We start from the raw sequence: 21,583 nt of genomic DNA on the forward strand, positions 1-21,583 counted from the left end.
GCTCGCTGATGGCGAGGGCCCTTTGCACTTGCTCCAGTCCAGAACACTCAGCCGCTTCCTTGATGGCGGCTCCCTCACTGCTCTCAGGTCTTTGCTGAAATAATCACCTTCCCAGTGAAACTTTCCCGGCTTACTTAAAATTGTGACCTCGCCACCTTCTCCCTGCAGAGTCCATGTCACCATCAGACATGTGGTGCCTGTCTACCCATGCCTGTGAATGAAAGCTCTCTGAGGGCAGGGGGCTTGTCTGTTTTCATCACTCCTCCCCCACCCCCCGCCCCCACAGCGCCCAACACAGGGAATATTTGTATGCTGAATGATAAGCCACATCCACCAACAGTCGCCACGCAGTGGGGAGTGCTAGGAAGAGGGGCACACAGGGCCAGAGGAGCCCAGGGCAAGTGACTGCCTGAGGGTGCGGGGACATGCACAGGAGACCGGGACTCACATTTACTACCACCGTCCCTAACATCCACTTCCTGAATGCCTGTCGTGTACCTCACCCTGCACTCAACGTTTTGCAAGGGTTTTCTGCTTCATTGAATTCTCACAGTGTCTTTTTGGTAGATACCATTGTTATTTCCATTTTACAGATGAGGAAACCGAGACTCTGTGAGGCTAAGTGACTTGTTTAACCTCACACAGCTGGAAGGTAGCAGAACCAGGACTCAGCCCCAGCCTTATGTACTCAAACCTTCAAGTCTTAATGACTACGTAGAAATTTTCTTAATCTGGTTTCTAATAGTAAAGTCACGACTTTCTGATTTCACGATAGTTTACACTAAAATAACCACAACCCAGAACCGGAAGGTTTTGTCTTCCCCAGACCCCTTTGGGGGCTTCTCTGGTGGGCAGCCTGGACAGCGGGAGGTTGCAAAACAGATCCTGTACTCCCCAGGGCCACAATGAGCTGTTTTCCACTTGACTGAGAAAGCCCCAGCTTGGTTCCGAAGGCCAGTCCAGGCCTTTTGGGCCAGGCGGAGAAAGGTGTTTGAAGCCTCTGGTTTGGGTTGGGCTGTGGGGTTAGGGCTGCAGTGACGTTGGTGGAAACCGGGCTGAGTTTGTGAGTGTTTGCCTAGTTTCCAAGCTCTTTAGCTGCTCCTGTGCCTGGGCCACACCCGACCCACAACAATGGGGAGGAGCCGCCCTCCCAGCCTGGGCGGCTCACCTGCCTCTCTCTGCTCTGTGATGCTGACTGCGGATGCCAGCGAGGGCTCCCCTTGGCCAAGAAACTGCCATGGTCCCAGGAGACAACTTGGCTCCAGGCCTCGAGACCTGGCGGGGTAGCAGTGTTTACCGTTGAGTTCTGTCCCCTCCCAAGTGTGGGCTCACACGGCTTCCCTGGGCAAAGCTCTGTGCCCTTGGACTTAAGATCCTGAAAGCAGAGCCTCTTCTATGAGATGGGGTGATCCAACCCCTCTCCCACACTTGGTGAGGGCCACGGAAGTGCTTCCGAAACTAGAGGTGAAGATGTCATGATAGCCGTATGAGAGCTCCAGCTGACCGAACGACAGTGTGTGTCTGCCAGCACACACTCATGGGCTGTGTGTCCAGCACGTGCACCATCTCCTTGGATCCTACCATTCCCCCACCCACCGCCCAGGAGATCCCACGACCAGCTGTCTCATTTCACAGAGGAGGGCCTTGTTCTATGTAGCAGAGCTGGGCCTGCCCAGGAGGTCTGTCTGGCCTCACCTCCCAGCCCAGTGGTTAGACTGGTCCTGGTTGTCACGGTGTCCGTAGCCTCTCACATGGCGCTGGGCGCAGAGCAAGGAGGCTCCAGATGAGCAGACGCAGTCAGAGACTGCAGTCTTTAAAGAGCATTTCTTGCAGTTGTTCAATTAAAAAGAGAACCAAACTTGATGGTTAACACTCGTTCAGTTTTTAGGTTCACAAGGCCCCTCGCGTAACATATTATCTCATGGAATCACCACGACATTTGGAGCTGGTTAGTAATATTCTGCCCATTTTGAGGGTGAGGAAACTGAAGCCCAAGAGGGTGTCAGGTAGCTTGCTCCCTGTTGCATTGCTGCTGGTGGGAACAGTCATGAAGCTGCACAATTTGGGGTCTTACTGTCACATTTCCATGAGACGTGGGCTTGGCAGGAGTGACGCGGAGCCAGTCGGGTTAGAAGAAGGATGGGAAGGAACCAGGGCACTGTCTCAGGGAATCCAGCGAGACTGGTTCTCCCCAGGTTTATAAAGGCGGGCAACAGCACCCAGAGGGCTAAGTGATTTGCTGGGAGCACATGGCAGACAAGAGCCAGTGCTGACTCTGTCAAGAGCTGGGGTCAACCTGATGCCAAGGGCTGTGCCCCCTCTGCCTTAGAGTAATTGACTTTCCTTCAAGGTTCCAGCCCCCTTCCTTAGTTTTTTGCAAGTTTGGCAGGTCTTAATGGGCAGTAATGAGTTTGCTTACTTTTGCTCTCCTGGTATTTATTCAACTAATTGCATCCCAAGAGAAGGAACTCCACCCCCTACCCCATCCCCCAGCATTCCAACTGTCTTAGGCCTGGAGAAGAACTCGACTCCAATCAAAGAGATGCTCCTCAGTTTCTTCCTATGACCAACCGAGGAAAGCAAATCCAACTGTTTTCCTTGGCTTCAAAAGGAAAATAAAAGCGATTCTTGAAATTGCTTTTCCACATTGTATTGTGAGGAGTTTCCATTATACATGGGTTTCCCTCCCCACAAGCGGGGCTGGTGTGACCGAGCCACGTGACGGGCTCTGCACGCAGGGAGGCCACCTCCCCAAGGGCTTGGGTCCCACCCAGCCTCCGGTGGGCAGCTCTGAGCGTCCCTGCTTGGCCTGCTGTGGTGGGGCCACACACCGTGTGTCCACGTCCCCTTTAGCACCACGGCTCAGGTGAGGGGCCACTCTGTGGGAAGAATTGTTTTCATAAGACAGAGTTGTGGGTCCTACCCTGCTGCAGAAGTTACTTTCCTGAGGTCACCGCAAAGGGTAGGAATAAGACAATTTCAAAAATAATAGTGACAGCTAATTATCACTGTGACCCAAACACTTTATAAGCATTGCCTCACTTCATCCTCCCAACAGGCCTGGGAGGGAAGCTGTTATTCGGGTGGCCATGCATGGTGACCCAGGTTGTGTACTATGCAACTCTAGAGAGCACAGCTCACATTCATAGTCTTTGTGGTTTTGTGTATTTAAATCACAGCAGTGTTCTAATTCTCACAAAGATGCTTTTAAGACTAATGGCAGAGCTGACAGTTGTTCCTGTTGCAGGCAAGGAAGCTATTAAGATTCAAAGTCCATGAGTCATTTTGTCCTAAGTCATCAGCTTAGCCAAGTAGCAGTCGGTAACAGAATCCCAGTATACATCTGTGTTGAATGCATAAAAGTGACAGGGAAACTCAAGAGAGATTGTTCCCTGACAGCCACGCCCCCTCTAAGGCAAGGAGGACAACAGGAGAGCTCTTGGGACCCCCAGGACTCCTGACCCCGAAGTGAATCAGCTCTCAAGATGGTGTTTCATCATTAGTCCATGTTGAATTCCTGCCTGGGGGCTCACAGAGCCTATCCCTCTCTCCCCAGCCTGCCCTGCCCCATCACTCTGTGATCACAGATGGAAGCCAGGTAGGAGTCCAGGCCAGAGGCCCTGCAGGAGGCCTGGGCAGGGGGCCTCTGCCAAGGCAGCAAGGGCATCTGGAACTGCCCCTTGGCCCAGTGCCCAGCTGGCCCCTGACAGGAAGCCGGGAACTTGAGCTGTGCTTGAGTGAGCTTGGTGGACCCGAGCATGAATCATGATGTTAAACCAGCATCAGGACAGAAAAGAAAAAAAAAAAAAATCGAAACTTCAAAGTTGATGAACGGTTTTTCCTGCTAAAGCTGGTTATGAGATACATGATGTGTCAGTCAGGCAGTACCAAGCCAACTGGTAATCTGGGATGAGAGGGATCCAGATAAAGGAATATTCCAGAAGATACTGCCCTAGAGGGCCCAGCTGACCACATGACCAATGGGATAGATGATAGCAGCTGCCATTTGTTTGTCATAGATGACCAGTGTGCTCAGCCGTGCTCTACCTCATTAACAGCCTTATGGGTAGGGGACTGGGCATGCTGGTTGTCCCCCCTTGAGGCCTGTTGTCTTATTAATTATTAATAGCACCCCATTTTATTCTCACAAGTGTCCTCATTGGGTAATAAACTATTTGGTCCCTTACCTAGGAGACAGGCATTACTATCTGCATTTGTAGTAGAAGAAACCCAGGTCCAGAAACGTTAGGTCACTTGCCTAAGGTCCCTTGAAGGAAACATCTGGACTGGGAAGTCCATGTCAACTGCAAGGTCTGTGCCTTCACTTCGATCAAGAGCATCTCTCCAACCTGTGTGAATAATAGGTGCCTGTCTGTTTGCTTAACGGCCGGGATGCAGATTCCCTCTTAGTCATTCTTAACTGACAAGGTAGAAATGGCTTTCACGTCAGCACAAGGGTGAGTCTTGTTGGATGGTGGAAACAGCTGCTTGATCATCCAAGTGGTGAGACCCCAAAGTGGACATCTAGAATGTGCAGCGGTGTCCTCACCTTAGAAACCCTGGGGAAGGAACTGTGCATCGCTTGTCCTGGTGATTCACCGCCAGCCTGGAGGCCAGGGAGGGAATAACCACATCTCCAACTGCCGTCCCCTCCCAGCCCGGGAGCCTGTGAATCATCCCCGCCAGAAGGCAGTGTGGGCACCCAGGGGGTCTGGAGCTGATTGCCAGACCCTGCCAGTCCAGCTCTCATAAGACCTTCGAATGAGCCGTCTGTCCAGCCAGCCAGCCCTCCATCCATTTAGTCTTCCCAGCCAACCAGCCATCGTGTGTTGCTATAGTCAGGGTCCAGGCCTGTCCTGAGTGCTGGGAACACGGGCTCAAGCCAGAGAAGCAGGAAGTGTAGGACTGTACATATTTGCTGGGAAGAGCGTCAGTGGAGGGTCGAACCTGCCTGACACGCCTGCCCCTGGTGCGTTGCTGGCTCCGGGGCAGGGCTGAGCTCATGGAGGAGGTGGGTTGTGGTCATCCTGTGAGGTCATTGTGTTAGGAGAGGATGTGGTTCAGCATCGGGGAGCGGGTTTCCTTTGCCAGGGGATAAGGATGCCACTGTTCCTTTTCCGTACTACATTATTTTGGAGCCATCTTGAAAGGTCCCAAAGCCTGCACACTGATCCCTCAGGTGCCAAGAGCCCTGGCCAGCAGAGCAGAGGCGGAGAGCTGCAGAAGCCATTTCGGAGCCCAGCTCCTGAGTTGGCTGCTGCATTTCCGGCCGTGCCTCATGTGCTCTGGAGCTTTGGATCTGGGGGAAGCCCCTGACAGCAGGGAGCAGCTGGGGACCAGGTGGACAGCGGTGCCCTGGGGCGACTTCCCAGGAAATCCAAACCTTGCCTGGGGCTGCTCTTCCGGCCAGGCTGAGTGTTTGGCCCCACGACCACCTCGGCCCTGTTGCAGGGCTCGTCCCCAGCACAGGGATGATGAGCACGTTGTGCCTCTGTCCCGGATCCCAGCAACTCTGAAAGGCAGGGGCCGTGAGAATCCCTGTTTCACAGATGAGGAAACAGAGGTAAGGGTGGAGCCTTGCCCAGACATCAGAGCTCCGAAGTAGTAGAACTGGGCTTGGAACAGATGTGTTGACTCCAGAGCCAGCTTCCTTACCCACACGGGCCTTGCTGGCCTGCCTACTGCTGCAGGCCTATCTTTCTAAACCTCATAGCTGGCCCCGTCAGTGTCCTGCTGGAAGGCAGAGCCTGTGTTGTCCTGCCTCCCTGCCCCTGCAAGTGCTGTTCTTTCTGCCTCGGCACCTTCCCCATGTCCTGCCTTCCTTGCTCAGTTGACCTTCTCGGTGAAGCCGGCCATTCTCAGGGAGGGGCCCCCTCTCTCCTCTGCTCCCAGGAGCAGCCCAGGCTGCTTCTATCACAGCACCCAAGACCCAGCTTGTCCTCATCTGGTTCTCTGCCCAAACTATCAGCTTCTTAAAAGTGAGATCAGGGTGGTTTCCCCCTCTGAATACCCAGTAGCCAGGATGGCACCTGGATTATTAAATAGGAAATTCAAGGCATTCCCTCAATGAACAACTTCCTAAACATTTCTCTGGTGCCAGCCACTGTGTTGGGGATAGAGCAGGATAGAGCAGGAGCAAGGGAGATGCCTGCCCTCAACGGGCCACAGGAGTAGGTGAGACAGAGAGCAGGTGCTGGTGACACTGGGTATCAGGGCCCCCACAGGGCGGCTCAGGGGACTGGGAGCACAGCCGGGGTGGAGCACCATAGCAGCTGGAGGCAAGAGGCTCCTTCGTCTGGGTCTGCAGCTCCCTCCTTCCTTCCCTCCCTCTTTCATTCATTCAGATCCCTTCCCTGCCTGTCCCTGAGTGGGTCCTGGAGGTGAGCGGTGACTGAGAGATTCCACCGTCCGCTTGCAGAGGTAGAGGGGGACCATCTCCGGCAGGACTTTGGTCATTCCTGGAGCCAGGCAGGTCCTCAGGCATCTCTCAGAGACAAGAACCAAGTTCCTTCTGGGCTTTCCTGAGGTGGTCTTGGGCGTGCCTTTCTGGGGGAGGTTGGGGGGCTCTGGGGCTGCTGGCCTCTAGAAAGGCTGGTTTCTCCAGAGCATTGACCTGACACAATAGCTTGATTGTGAGAGGCCTGGCTCCCCCCACCCAGCACGTTAACATGTCTGTGATCAGAGTGTGTGCTTACAGTTGATGTGTACGTGGAACAGGACATTGTAGCGCTTTAGCGCCCCCCCCCCCCCCCAACCCAAGGCTGTTATTAAGGCAGTCGTATGGCTTGGAGTTGTGTGGGAATGTGGTTTTTGTCACAGAAACTACCCTCAGAACGAGGTTCTGCTGTGACCCTTCTACCACCGCAAACTGCTTGCTGCCAGGGTCTGAATGACCCCTCTATTTGGGGTGTTTTATATAAATTCACAAAAAAAGAAATGCTATTCAATGAATTGATTCATTCTTGAGATTCCCGCAGTGTGTTTGTCCAGGCTGGCAGTAGGCTGGGGCGGAATGGGCCCAGATCTGGGTTTGAATCCTCGCTTTTTTGGCTCGCCAGTGGAGAGACCGTGGCAGAGGCGCTGTACCCTCTGACCCTCAGTTTCCTCTTCTGTAAAATGGGACAGTCTCTCTCAGCACCACACGCCTCCTCCCTACGAGTCTCCCACTGCTGTGAATTAGATTCACCTTCTGCCTCTTCCCACCGGGCTGTGGGCTCAGGCAAGCAGAACCCCTCCTCCCCTGTCTGACTGCTCTCAATCGAGATGGGTTCGGGTGAAGTGGGCTGTGACTCAGAGAGAGGCCAGAAGCTGAATGTGCTTGCCTTGGGCGGGGCTGCTGCCTGCTCTGTTTGTTCTGCTGGAGCTGCCAGTTGCAGCTCCCGGGTCTTTTCTCTTTGCTCAAGTGTGGCCGGTGCAGGCCGTGAAGACCCAAGCTCAGGTTCTGCAGCCCTTGGAGTCTCTAAGCAGAGACTCAGGAAACAGTCCCTGGATGACTGGGGGCCAAGGCTCTGCCCCCTCTGAACTGGTGCAGTTCCATGGTGCTGCCGTGAAGGGTGGTTGGGGGGTGAGGGGCAGCCACACAGATCACCTATCTGTGAATCTGCAGGGTTCAGAGCTAAGACAGTCTGGCTTGGAATCTGTTCCCACCTCTCGTTAACTGTGCTACCGCAAGCACGCTATGTAGCCATGATGAGGCTCAGTTGTAAGAGGGGTGGTGATGAGGCCTGTACTGTCTCAGAGGTAGACTTCTAGGACAAACAGATGGCGCACCCGAATCAGGTGAGCACGTGGCTTTCAGATGGAGTGGTACAGTGTCTCTAGGACACCAGCCAAACCGAAGGCCGTGAGATGCTCTGAACAGGCCAGTGAAGTGAGGTGGGGAGAGGCATGGCCTGCAGAACCACACCGGCCAGGGTTCAAGTCCCACAGAATCACCAACTGTATGCCCTTGGTGCTCAGGTTGCTCACCGTGTCTGAGCCTTTGTTTTGTCCTCTGTCAAATGGGACGCTAAAACTGAAACATACCTCCTGAGGTTGTAGCGAGGATGAAATGAGATATGTGTGTGCCTTACTTAGCCCAGTGGTACTTGGTAAATCACTGTGGGATGGAGGAGTGGAGGAAGAGATGGCTTAGTTGCTTTTCCCAGTAGGTTGTAGCAAAAACCCCTCCTGGACCATGTGCTTCACACATCTTTGCCTGCCTTTACTGAGTAATGAATAGCTCACTCATGTTAGACCCGTGAGGTCAGTCAGAGCCTCTGCTTGGCCCAAGCTGTCCAGGTGGCGCTAGTGATAAAGAACCTGCCTGCCAATGCAGGAGACATGGGAGACACGGGTTCAGTCCCCGGGTTGGGAAGATCCCTTGGAGGAGGGCATAGCAACCCACTCCGGTATTCTTGCCTGGAGAATTCCATGGACAGAGGAGCCTGGCCGGCCATAGTCCAAAGGGTCGCAAAGAGTCGGACACGACGGAAGTGACAGCATACATGCACGCCCAGAGAGCAGAGTGAGCTGCTATGGATCCAGGCTTGAGCCAGGAAACCTGCAGCTTCCACAGCCCCAGAGGCCATGTGCTGGAGAAGTGTCTGTTCGATGCCAGCTTTTCCAAACGCTTCCAAGAGTTCAGGGACCACTGAGAGCTCTGGGGCCACAGGAGGGAAGCCACTGTCATGGGCTAAGATTCACCACTGTTGGCCGGACTTGGCCATCTTGTGGGCAGATTTGGTGATTGGGATGGAGACTGGGGGAGGGGTCTCTGCCTCTCCTTTGCAACCCCAGGACAGGCCTGGCATTGGTCCTCCTGCTGTGGACCCTGGAGCAGTGCGGCGGTAGCTCACTTGCCTCGCCCACTGGTTCAGGCGAAGAGACCAGCAGGCAGGAGAACAGTGCCCTGCGAGGGGTTGGATGCTCTTCCTGTAGGGGTGGTATCAGAAGCACCCGAGGTCCTTTTGTTGGTACATCTGCACTCCTCCTTCCTGTGAACTTCTAGGACTTGGACATGTGGCCCCAAACATGAAGCTCCCCTCCAAAGGCTCCTGGGAGGCCCCCCAGTGTGGGTGGAGGTAGTGGTCATAGCCTTGGCTGGGCCTTTCGGAACTTCCTGACAACCCCAGCAGGACATATCCAGAGTCCGGGTCTCTGCTCTTCCCTCTGTGATTCTAATAGTTATGGCTCATAATACTCAGAGGTTTTCTGAGGCTTTGCCACACACCAGGCACTGTGCTAAGGCCTTCTGGGTCATACTCCCCTGTGCTCCTCCTGGAGAGTAATGGTGTGTAGCTCAGAGTGCTGGCTCAGACGCTGGTGCCGACACTAACCGTGTGTCTTTGGACACAGCACTTAACCTCTGTGCCTCAGTCTCCTCACCTGTGAAATGGTGATGACTAACAAGTACCTGTGTTACAGGGTAGTTGTGGGGGACTCTACCAGTTGGTGAGCGCCATGTAAGTGCCCTGAGAGAAGGGCACTACTGTTACCCCATTTTACAGATAAGGAAACTGAGGCTTAGAGAGGCTAAATGATCGGCAAGCGTCACTTGGCCCTAGGTAGAAGAGCTAGGGTCTGAGCCTAGCTTGTGAGCCTTACCTCCCTCTGTCTCAATTTAGAAAAATACATGTGGGGAGCATTTGGCCAGCTTCGGAAGTGGCATTCTCAACTTTCCGCAGAGCCCCGGTGAAAGGAGATCCTTCTCTAAGTAACCGAACTGGCCTCTGGGAGCTCTCCTAATCCACAGCAGAGGCAATTGCTGACCCGTGACACACATATCACAGAGGAGAAGGGAGGGATCAGCAAAGAATTTCTGTTTGGAAATGTTATCTAACGAGTGCTTTCAAGGGACTCGGAATGCGGAGCCTGCGCTGTCCCGCTGCCTGGTGCCGGGAAAGCCTCATCCTCCCGGGTCCTGGCCAGCCCACGGACAGCCCGCCGAGACCCAGGGCCCTGTCCCGTCCCACCCCCTGCGAGGAGGGTCCAGGTATCCTGGGACGCGCCCGGAGACCGGGGCAGTGCGGAGTCACAGCCACAGGCTGTGCCTCCAGGCTCTGGATCCCTCAGCTCCTCTCCTCCCGGGCAGGGGTGGGAGCAGAGTTTGCTCAGCCCCCAGGGACCTTTCTGAACAAGGGCTCCTGGCACTTGCAGGACAGCATTTGCTTTTGCTGTTGCCGCGGCAGAGTTGCCAGCCAGGGTGCACAGGAACCCGAAACAGAAAAACAGCTTCGCAAGTCCTTGGGCCAGCCCGGCCAGCCGCGATGCCTGGGCCCGCTGGCCCGTCAAGGGCACCGCTCCACACAAGCTCACAGCCGCGCACACACCCCGCACCCGGCGGCCGAGCCCTGCCGGGAGCCGCCTACCTTCACCCCAAAGGCTCTTTGTCTGAAGGAGAGTGAGGCTTACTGATGAAGCCCTCACAAGCCCAGCCATGACCTCACGGTCCCCCAACCCCACCCCCCCCGAACGCCCCCCACTGCCCAGGTGTCCACAGGTCCTGTGCTGGCAGCTGCCGTGTTGGGCTCCCAAGTGAAAGCAGGAGGGCCCAGCTGCAAACACCCGCCTCCCCAGCCAGAGGGGTCAGGGCTCTTGAACCCAGAGACCCGGGGCCAGCTGCTGCCTCTCACCCACTGTCCCTCGGGGTGCCATAGAGCCCGCCCCTTACCTCGTCCCTCCTGCCTGGCTCCGGGGCTGCTCCTCACATGCTTCACTCGGCCGTCAGCGGGGCAGCCTGGCCATGGCCTCCAGGAGGGGTCCCCAAGTCACAGACCGAACCTGGCCGGCCGCCGAGTAGCCCTGCCTCACTGGCCTCTGCTTGCTCCGTAGCGGGGCTCCAGCCAGGGGATGGGGCTGGCTGGGGGTCCTGCCGTGTGGCTCACAACCTGCCTTCTCTCTCGGGGGCAGGCTGCTGCCCCAGTGCCATGCTCTGCAGGTCCGGGGCTCAGGCAGCACCGCTCAGGGCTCAGGGTCCATTCTCGGCTGTGGGCAGCAGCCTCACTTGAACTCCCAACTCCTTTGTGGAGCCTTTACATGCTGCCGGAGGAAACTGTGAGCACAGCCTGACCCTGGTTGGCTGCAGGCACTTCTCTCCACCCACCAGTGCAAGAGGATCCCCCAGGCCCCAGAAAGGCTCCGGGCCTCCCCTCAGCCCCAGACAGAGGCGGGCCGCCCGGTGATGTCACACTAGCTCCGGCCCCAGCTGGCCCGGCCCCTCCTGCCCCAGCCTGCTTTGGCGGCCTCGCCGGCCCCCTCCTTCCTTGGCATGAGCAGCTTGGCCAGCTCTGCTTGCTGGCCCAGCCGCTCCCAAAAGCCTGGGCAGCCCCGGGTGCGCTCTGCCGAGGCAGAGAGCGTCCCCTCTGACTCAGGTAATGGATTTAGATCCGCCCCAGCTGTGCAGGCAGCCGGGAGCCGGGTCCTCCCCCTGGGTCGCTTCCTGTCCCCTGCTCTGCCCTGCAGAGCCCCCGGGTGTGTGTGTTGGGGGCGGGGCAGGGGGGGTGGCGTGTAGGCAGGGCAGTCCCGCACAGACAGCCTCTCCCCATCAGCCGCCCTCCTTGGAGACTTCCCTCACCTCTGAACCCTGGGGGAGGAGCCCCAGGCTGTCTTCACAGAAGTCAGCAGGATCCACGCTGTGAAGTTAGAGAGAAGCAGTGGCTCAGGACAGGCTGGGGGTGGGGAGGCGCCAGAGAGACGCTCTGTCTCTTCCCACCTGAGCGGCCTTGATTAAGTCACTTCGTCTCTCTGGACATCCCTCTCGTGCATCAGTAAGTGAGCTGAGATGAGTAATCTACCTCCAAGGGCAGCGGAGACGAGCTCGTGAATGTTGGTAGGGTCAGAGCAGGAAAGGAGACAGCCCTGGACTCCATGAAGTGAGCGATGATACAGACTCGTGGGGTGGGCAGGCCTGCTGGGGGGCACCAAGGCAAATCCTGCAAAGGGGCATCCAGGGGCTGGTTTGTCCTCTGCCTGGACAACAGCCATGTGCAACGTTGGTGGTAACTCTTCTTTCCTTTTTAAAAAAATTGATTGATGGTGGTGGTGGTGGTGATGATATTTGGCTACCAGTTGGGAGAGAAACTTTAATGGGGTTCTTCACACCCCTAGGCACAGGGTGTCATGTTCCTGGTCCAGGGCACATGGGTCCTTCGAGGTCCTTGCCTCCCTGGGATCGCCACTCTGGTCTTTGCAGGGAGCAGACTTTTCTTCTTGCCTCGGTTTCTCCTGTCCTGCTTAGACCTTCTCCCTTTTCCATCTCTCAGTTCCATCCCTTTTTAGAAAGTGAGTCTTTGCCAGAAGACCCCAGCATCTTGCAGGCTACCTACCCCATTAGCCAGACAGCTGGATGGCACAGAGACCCTCCACATAGGGACTATGGGGTGAAGGTGCCACTCACTCTGTGGGTATTCTGAAGGGCCTGGAGGGTCCTGGTGGAACCCTGGCAGTGGGGCCAAGGAAGGCTGGGATGCGCCTGAATTCTCCTGAGCGGCACCCTTGACAGCCTATGTGCAGGCATGTTCCCCTCTCTCTCTCCCTCCTCCTTCTCTCTCCCTCCTCTTTCTCTCTCTCTCTCTTTGACTCTCTTCTCCAGAAAGTTTTTTTTTTTTTTTCCAGAATCTGCTCAGGCTTCTCTGGTGGCTCAGATGGTAAAGAATCTGCCTGCAATGCAGGAGACCCGAGTTCGAGCCCTGGGTCGGGAAGATCCCCTGGAGAAGGGAATGGCTACCCACTCCAGTATTCTTGCCTGGAGAATCCCGTGGACGGAGGAGTCTGGTGGGCTACAGTCCATGGTGTTGCAAAGAGTCGGACATTACTGAGTGACTAATTCTTTCACTGAGCCAACACCAGAAAGGCAAAATTCCTGTCCTCACAAAGCTCGCAGGCAGGAGGGGAGGCAGACAGACAGACTGAGGCACATGAGAAGCACTGGGCACACGGAGTATCTGAGCAGGAGGCCTGAACAAGCAGTCAGGGCACGTAGTACAAAGTGGTGCTGAAACCTGAAGGGTGAGTCAGCAGGTGGTGAGTTTGGAAGGACGACGGCCCATCAGTTGGAGAGAACAGTGCGTCAGGTTCAAAGATGGTCCCGGCAATATCTCCCTTCTGCAGTGAGACCCTGACACTCCTCCCATTGAGAGGCAGGGTCTCTGCTCCTTCCCCTCATATCCGGGTGTTTCTTACTTGCTTGTAGAAGCAGTGGGGGTGGCACCGCCTGACTGCCAAGGCTGGGTGAAAAAAGGCAGTCTGTCTTGTTTGCTGGCACACTCGGTGTTGGAGCCGTGGGCCAGGCTGGACCCGGAGAAGTCCAACTACCCAGAAGCCGCCGCGCGAAGACCACATGTGTTGTAGGTCCCAGCTGGTAGCCGGCACCAACCCCAAGACACGGGAGAAAGAGGCCCCTCGCCACTGAGTCATTCCCCAGCTAGAGAGTCTTCCTGCTGAGACTCCAGGCCACCGGAAGCAGAGAGAAGCCATCCTGGTGTTCCGAGTCTGAGTTCCTGACCCACAGAACCCACGGGGGAAGGAAATGGTTATTTTCAGTTCAGTTCAGTTCAGTTGCTCAGTCATGTCCGACTCTTTGCGACCCCATTAATCGCAGCACGCCAGGCCTCCCTGTCCATCACCAACTCCCGGAGTTCACCCAGACTCACGTCCATCGAGTCAGTGATGCCATCCAGCCATCTCATCCTCTGTCGTCCCCTTCTCCTCCTGCCTCCAATCCCTCCCAGCATCAGAGTCTTTTCCAATGAGTCAACTCTTAGCAGGAGGTGGCCAAAGTACTGGAGTTTCAGCTTTAACATCATTCCTTCCAAAGAAATCCCAGGGCTGATATCCTTAAGAATGGACTGGCTGGATCTCCTTGCAGTCCAAGGGACTTTCAAGAGTCTTCTCCAACACCACAGTTCAAAAGCGTCAACTCTTCGGCGCTCAGCCTTCTTCACAGTCCAACTCTCACATCCATACATGACCACAGGAAAAACCATAGCCTTGACTAGACGAACCTTTGTTGGCAAAGTAATGTCTCTGCTTTTGAATATGCTATCTAGGTTGGTCATAACTTTCCTTCCAAGGAGTAAGCGTCTTTTAATTTCATGACTGCAGTCACCATCTGTAGTGATTTTGGAGCCCCCAAAAATAAAGTCTGACACTGTTTCCACTGTTTCCCCATCTATTTGCCATGAAGTGATGGGACCAGATGCCATGATCTTCGTTTTCTGAATGTTGAGATTTAAGCCAATTTTTCACTCTCCACTTTCACTTTCATCAAGAGGCTTTTTAGTTCCTCTTCACTTTCTGCCATAAGGGTGGTGTCATCTGCATATCTGAGATTATTGATATTTCTCCCAGCAATCTTGATTCCAGCTTGTGCTTCTTCCAGTCCAGTGTTTCTCATGATGTACTCTGTATATAAGTTAAATAAGCAGGGTGACAATATACAGCCTTGACATACTCCTTTTCCTATTTGGAACCGGTCTGTTGTTCCATGTCCAGTTCTAACTGTTGCTTCCTGACCTGCATACAGATTTCTCAAGAGGCAAATCAGGTGGTCTGGTATTCCCATCTCTTTCAGAATTTTCCACAGTTTATTGTGATCCACACAGTCAAAGGCTTTGGCATAGTCAATAAAGCAGAAATAGATGTTTTTCTGGAACTCTCTTGCTTTTTCCATGATCCAGCAGATATTGGCAATTTGATCTCTGGTTCCTCTGCCTTTTCTAAAACCAGCTTGAACATCAGGAAATTCACGGTTCACGTATTGCTGAAGCCTGGCTTGGAGAATTTTGAGCATTACTTTACTAGCGTGTGAGTAGGCCACAGAATTTTGGTGGTGATTTGTTACACTGCAGTAGCAACAGAAGCAGACCCTGAGGCAAGAGCGACTGTGAGGGACTGAGTCGGGTGCAGTTTGGAGGAGAGAAGGGGAATGTGGTGGAGGACAAGTCCTTGTCAGAGGGGGACTTCTTCCCAGGGGCAGTCAGGAGCCACTGAAAGGTTCTGAGAAGGGCAGGGTTCCGGCCTGCTGTTATTTTTAAGGCCATGATGGCGTTGAGCACAGACTGGACTGACAGGCCCTACAGTTGAGGCCCCAGAGCCGCTGGGCAATGGTGGAGACACTCTGGAGAGAGAGGTGACTGGGAGGCCACAGGACCCCTGCTGCTGCTGCTGCTGCATCACTTCAGTCGTGTCCGACTCTGTGCGACCCCATAGACGGCAGCCCACCAGGCTCCCCCGTCCCTGGGATTCTCCAGGCAAGAACACTGGAGTGGGTTGCCAGTTCCTTCTCCAATGCATGAAAGTGAAAATTTAAAGTGAAGTTGCTCAGTCATGTCCGACTCTTTGCGACCCCATGGACTGCAGCCTACCAGGCTCCTCCGTCCATGGGATTTTCCAGGCAAGAGTATTAGAGTGGGGTGCCATTGCCTTCTCTGCCACGGGACCCCTGGGGCAGGGGGATTCCTAGGTTTTCCCGCCCCTGGGAATAGGTGTAGCCCAAGTCCCTTGGTTGCTAAACAGATTTGCTTTCCCAGTTCTAAGTTGCTAGGGTCCCATGCAGTGGGGGAGAAACACTAGGGTGACCTCTCAGTGAGCACCATCCCTGCATTTCCACCTGTGTGCTGGACCAGTGTCCTGTGACTGACGCGTTTGAGGAGCAGGGAATCTTTCTTTTCCTTTTTTATACTTTTTATCAGAATGAAAGAAGAGTGTGACATTTACATGGTGGCAGAACACCAGCAATCTTAATTGTGTCCCACAATTTGTTTAAATGATTTCATGGTTTTTCTATCTTGTCACATTCCTGACAGTTACAGTTTTTTTCTTTTTTTGTTGGGAATGTTGGGATGGTCTGAGATAACCTTGTGTGAGGGGTGGGGGTGGGGTAGGAGTGCACGAATGATGTGGGTGCTTATATAAACAGGGGTGCTTGGGAAGGGGCTTTGCTGTTTCTTGCAGCCTCAGAGTCTTACCTTTTAGCAGGATTTCAGGCTTCATGTATCCCAAATTGATGTATCCTTTCAGCAAGCACTTTTGAAATCCCTTTCCATTGTCCTCTGGCTTACGTTGTTTCTAATGAGCAGTCAGCTCTCTTCCTGTGTAGTCCTTCCTGTGTACATGAAAAGGGGGTCTTTTCTCCTCTAACTTCTTTTAAGATTTCTCTTTATCTTTGATTTTCAGCAATATGATGATGATGTAATTTTTTTTTTTTTTTTTTTTTTTGTATTTTTTCTACATGGGATTCACTAAGCTTTTCAGATCTGTGGGTTGGTATTTTTCACTGAATTTGGGAATGTGTTATGGTGCAGGGGAGGTTGGGGGCCATTATTCTTTTAAATATTTCTTCTGTACAATTCTCTCTCCCCTCCCCTTCTGGAACTCCCCTAACACACTTGAGTTGTTCCACAGGTCACTGAAGCTCCATTTATTTATCTTTTTCAAAAAAATCTCTGTGCTTCAGTTTGGATCATTTCTATTACCTGGCTTCAAGTTTGCAGATCCATAATTCTATAGTGTTTAATCTGCTCTTAATGTCCAAATTATGTTTTCCATCAGGTGCTATATTCTTTTGGTTTTAGAATTGCCACTTGGTTTATCTTTATGGGTCCCATTTCTCTTCTGAGATTCTCTATCCACTCATTCATTCTGTCCTTCATTTCCTGAAAATCCTGTGCATATTTAAAAGTAATGCTCAAAATTCTGCAAGCCAGGCTTCAGCAATACGTGAACCGTGAACTTCCTGATGTTCAAGCTGGTTTTAGAAAAGGCAGAGGAACCAGAGATCAAATTGCCAACATCTGCTGGATCATGGAAAAAGCAAGAGAGTTCCAGAAAAACATCTATTTCTGCTTTATTGACTATGCCAAAGCCTTTGACTGTGTGGATCACAATAAACTGTGGGAAATTCTTCAAGAGATGGGAATACCAGACCACCTGATTTGCCTCTTGAGAAATTTGTATGCAGATCAGGAAGCAACAGTTAGAACTGGATATGGAACAACAGACTGGTTCCAAATAGGAAAAGGAGTATGTCAAGGCTGTATATTGTCACCCTGCTTATTTAACTTATATACAGAGTACATCATGAGAAACGCTGGACTGGAAGAAGCACAAGCTGGAATCAAGATTGCTGGGAGAAATATCAATAACCTCAGATATGCAGATGACACCACCCTTATGGCAGAAAGTGAAGAGGAACTAAAAAGCCTCTTGATGAAAGTGAAAGTGGAGAGTGAAAAAGTTGGCTTAAATCTCAACATTCAGAAAACGAAGATCATGGCATCCGGTCCCATCACTTCATGGCAAATAGATGGGGAAACAGTGGAAACAATGTCAGACTTTATTTTTGGGGGCTCCAAAATCACTACAGATGGTGACTGCAGTCATGAAATTAAAAGACGCTTACTCCTTGGAAGGAAAGTTATGACCAACCTAGATAGCATATTCAAAAGCAGAGACATTACTTTGCCAACAAAGGTTCGTCTAGTCAAGGCTATGGTTTTTCCTGTGGTCATGTATGGATGTGAGAGTTGGACTGTGAAGAAGGCTGAGCGCCGAAGAGTTGACGCTTTTGAACTGTGGTGTTGGAGAAGACTCTTGAGAGTCCCTTGGACTGCAAGGAGATCCAACCAGTCCATTCTGAAGGAGATCAGCCCTGGGATTTCAGCTAAAACTGAAACTCCAGTACTTTGGCCACCTCATGCAAAGAGTTGACTCATTGGAAAAGACTCTGATGCTGGGAGGGATTGGGGGCAGGAGGAGAAGGGGACGACAGAGGATGAGATGGCTGGATGGCATCACTGACTCGATGGACGTGATTCTGAGTGAACTCCGGGAGTTGGTGATGGACAGGGAGGCCTGGCATGCTGCAATTCATGGGGTCGCAAAGAGTCGGACATGACTGAGCGACTGAACTGAACTGAACTGAACTGACACATTTTAAGGGGCTTCCTTCTCAGGTGGTGATAGTGGTAAAGAACCTGCCTTCCAGAAGATGTAAGAGAGGCAGGAGATCTAAGAGACGCAAGTTCGATCCCCTGGGTTGGGAAGATCCCCTGAAGGAAGGCATGGCAACCCATTGCAGTATCCTTGCCTGGAGAGTCCCATGGACAGGGGACCCTGGTGGGCTACAGTCCGTACGGCTGCAAACAGTCAGACATGTCTGAAGCAACTTAGCATGCATGTCTCTGGGATTATCCAGGCAGGAATACTGGAATGAGTTGCTGTGCCCTCCTCCAGGGAATCTTCCCAACTCAGGGACTGAACCTGCATCTCTTAGGTCTCCTGCATTGACAGGTGTTTTTTTACTACTAGCACCACCTGGGAATCTCAGCACATACACACTCATGCGCCCACACACACACTCACATACACACATTTTAAAATCCCTTATATAGGGATATACTAATTCCAACATCTGGGTCATCAGTGGGTCTAATTTTATTATTTCTTTTGATCATGGATCATATTTTCTTGCTTCTTCACATGCCTATAATTTTTAAATCATACGCTGGACATTTTGGATCCTATGTTGAAAAGACTCAGCATGTTACTGTCTTTCTCTCCAGAATGATGTGTTTTGTTCTGACAGGCAATTAAATTACTGGCGTATTACCTTGCTTTTGTGCAGGCTAGGTTTTTAGGTTTTTTTCAGGTAGGTTTATTTTGATTTTGCCCGTAATCCTAGAGTATAACCCTTAATCCTGGGTTTAATAGTAAGGCATGGCCTTTCTAGGATTAAATTGGGAGCCATAAGTGTTGGCTAAGCCCTTTTAACTTGGCAGTGCTTGAACTCCAGACTCCATCTTTCAGGCAGCTGCTGAACTTTCTGCCTCTCAGTCACTGCTTTGTTTTGGGCTCTATGAACTCTCTCTCTCCATGTGTACAATTTAGGAGTCAAGTAAGGATTCAAGGGAACCTGTATGGTAATTTTGGAGCTCCTCGTTCTGTGGCTATCTCCTTTCTAGTGTTTTCCCCTGCAGTTTCCATCCACAGGGTCCAATGTCTTCCTCTTCTTCCCAGCTGGTAACACTGCTGCATTCTGTTTCAACACTCAGTGTATCATCATGAAGAGGGAAATACCTTAGTGTGCTTCATGTCTTTCAAGGACCGTATCCCTTCCAGCTTCTATTGGTTGCTTCTTTGAATTGCTCTCAAGTGCTTTCAAGCAGTTGTCTTTTGTATATTGTCCAGCTTTCATCATTGTTACTGATGAGAGGGTTAATTCAATACAACCTACTCCTGCTTTTCAGGAACTGGACCTCTCCACATCCCAGTGGAATTTGCCTTCTCACCCAACCTTCTGTACGCCTGCTTTTGTTGGTGTCCTACCATACACGAACCAGCTGGTGGGTGTCCTTAATTCAGTTTTCTGCCCTCCCTGTTCTTTGTCAGAGTCTTTTGGGAAATATCAGCCCCAGTAATTTGTAGGTTGCTTCAACTCAGTGTACCCACCAGGGCACTAGAAGATAAAAGAAATGTGTGTCCTCAAACGCCTTGTTAGAGTACCTGTGAACACCAAAGATGATGTTCTTTTCATTGCAGGGGACTGGAAAGCAAAAGTAGGAAGCCAAGAGATACCAAATTTGCCTGGAGTAACATGCAAATTTGGCCTTGGAGTACAAAATGAAGCAGGGCAAAGGCTAACAGAGTTTTACCAAGAGAACGCACTGGTCACAGCAAACACCCTCTTCCAACAACACAAGAGACAACTCTATACATGGACATCACCAGATGGCCAATACTGAAATCATATTGATTATATCCTTTGCAGCCAAAGATGGAGAAAGCCTATGCTGTCAGCAAAAACAAGACTGGGAACTGACTGCGGCTCAGATCATGAACTGCTTATTGCAAAATTCAGACTTAAATTGAAGAAAGTGTGGAAAACCACTACACTACTCAGTTGAGTTCAGTTCAATCTCTCAGTCGTGTCTGACTCTTTGCGACCCCATGGACTGTAACATGCCAGGCTTCCCTGTCCATCACCAAATCCTGGAGCTTGTTCAAACCCATGTCCATTGAGTTGGTGATGCCATCCAGCCATCTCATCCTTTGTCATCCCCTTTTCCTCCCACCTTCAATCATTCCCAGCATCAGGGTATTTTCAAATGAGTGAGTTCTTTGCATCAGGTGGCCAAAGTATTGGGAGTTTCAGCTTCAGCATCAGTCCTTCCAATGAGTTTTCAGGACTAATTTCCCTTAGGATTGACTGGTTGGATCTCCCTGCAGTCCAAGGGACTCTCAAGAGTCTTCTCCAATACCACAGTTCAAAAGCATCAATTCTTCGGTGCTCAGCTTTTTTTATAGTCCAACTCTCACATCCATACGTGACTACTGGAAAAACCATAGCTTTGACTAGATGGACCTTTATCAGTACCTTTACCAACAAAGACCATTCAGGTATGACCTAAGTCAAATCTCTTATGATTTTATACAGTGGAAGTGACAAATAGATTCAAGGGATTAGATCTGATAGACAGAGTGCCTGAAGAACTGTGGACGGAGGTTGGTAACATTGAACAGGAGGCTGTGATCAAGACCGTCCCCAAGAAAAAGAAATGCAAAAAGGCAAAATGATTGTCTGAGGAGGCCTTACAAATAGCTGAGAAAAGAAGGGAAGCTAAAAGCAAAGGAGAAAATGAAAGATACATCCATCTGAATGCAGAGTTCCAAAGAGTAGCAAGGAGAGATAAGAAAGCCTTCATAAGTGACTAATGCAAAGAAATAGATAAAAACAATAGAATGAGAAAGACTAGAGATCTCAAGAAAATTAGAGATACCAAGGGAACATTTCATGCAAAGATGGGCTCAATAAAGGACAGAAATGATAGGGACCTAACAGAAGCAAAGATATTAAAAAGAGGTGGCAAGAATACACAAAAGAACTATACAAAAAAGATCTTCATGACCCAGATAACCACGATAGTGTGATCACTCACTTAGAGCTGGACGGACACCCTGGAATGCGAAGTCAAGTGGGTCTTAGGAAGCATCACTGCAAGCAAAGCTAGTGGAGGTGATGGAATTCCAGCTCAGCTATTTCAAGTCCTAAAAGAAGATGCTGTGAAAGTGCTGCACTCAATATGCCAGCAAATTTGGAAAACTCAGCAGTGGCCACAGGACCAGAAAAGGTCAGTTCTCATTCCAATCCCAAAGAAAGGCAATGCCAAAGAATGTTCAAGCTGTTGCACAGTTGCACTCATCTCACACACTAGCAAAGTAATGCTCAACATTCTCCAAGCTAGACTTAAACAGTACATGAACTGAGTAATTCCAGATGTACAAGCTGGATTTATAAAAGGCAGAAGGCACAAGAGATCAAATTGCCAACATCCATTGGGTCATAGAAAAAGCAAGAGAATTCCAGAAAAACATCTACTTCTGCTTCACTGACCAGGCCAAAGCCTTTGACTGTGTGGATCACAACAAACTGTGGAAAATTCTTAAAGAAATGAGGATACCAGACCACCTTACCAGCCTCCTGTGAAACCTGTATGCAGGTCAAGAAGCAACAGTTTGAACATGGAAAAACAGACCGGTTCCAAATTGGGAAAGGAGTACATCAAGGCTGTATATTGTCACCCTGCTTATTTAACTTATATGCAAA

At 51.5% G+C, this 21,583-nt stretch overlaps 2 protein-coding genes across 13 annotated transcripts in view; one reads left to right on the top strand and one right to left on the bottom strand.

Moving 5' to 3' along the window:
* Nucleotides 1–11,047, bottom strand: part of ANGPTL2 (angiopoietin like 2) — a 35,987-nt gene extending 24,940 nt beyond the window's left edge. The window contains exon 1 of the mRNA XM_019970875.2: nucleotides 10,652–11,047. The gene's annotated coding sequence lies outside the window, so the exon portion shown is untranslated. The remainder of the gene's footprint in view (nucleotides 1–10,651) is intronic.
* The window catches only part of RALGPS1 (Ral GEF with PH domain and SH3 binding motif 1), a 303,143-nt gene that overhangs the window by 184,420 nt on the left and 97,140 nt on the right, over nucleotides 1–21,583 (top strand). The window lies entirely within an intron of this gene.

The sequence above is a fragment of the Bos indicus genome, chromosome 11, assembly GCF_029378745.1.
Source record: "Bos indicus isolate NIAB-ARS_2022 breed Sahiwal x Tharparkar chromosome 11, NIAB-ARS_B.indTharparkar_mat_pri_1.0, whole genome shotgun sequence".
NCBI classification, from domain to species: Eukaryota; Metazoa; Chordata; class Mammalia; order Artiodactyla; family Bovidae; genus Bos; species Bos indicus.